Consider the following 567-nt stretch of genomic DNA (forward strand, 5'->3'; position numbering starts at 1 on the left):
GATTATCGTGCCTTGTGCCTAGAGTAAAAAAGATTAATAGACAGATGGATGAATGGACAGACAGACAGACACTCACTCAGGCTGTCAGTCAAACAGAGAGATAACTAAAGGGATAGTGTGAGAAAGATAAACAGATAAGATGAGAGGGAGTGGTTAGAACGCACTGCAACCACCCCTCCCACCTCACCGCAATAGTTCACCAATGGTGATGATGATGATGTTAGGGAAATTGGTGGCGGTGGTGGCGCTGCTGGTTTTGGTGCTGGTGCTGGTGTTGTTGGTGGTAGGTATTAATGATTATAGAGACGAGCTGGCTGTTCCCAAGTTTAATGGTGGTGGTGGTGGTGGTGGTGGAGTAGCGAAGTGCTGGCTGGAATGTAAGGTAGTGTTGGCAATGATGGTGGTTGCGCAGGTGGTGACACATTTCTGTGTTAGGTGAAAATGTAAAGGTGACCTTATTATTATTATTATTATTATTATTATTATTATTAGTGTGAGGCGATGGAGAGCGTGACAAAGAAGAGGAAGTGACGTAGAAAGGAGGAGATTTCCACGACGGCCTAGGTG

Source organism: Octopus bimaculoides, chromosome 24 (genome assembly GCF_001194135.2).
Source record: "Octopus bimaculoides isolate UCB-OBI-ISO-001 chromosome 24, ASM119413v2, whole genome shotgun sequence".
Classification (NCBI taxonomy): Eukaryota; Metazoa; Mollusca; class Cephalopoda; order Octopoda; family Octopodidae; genus Octopus; species Octopus bimaculoides.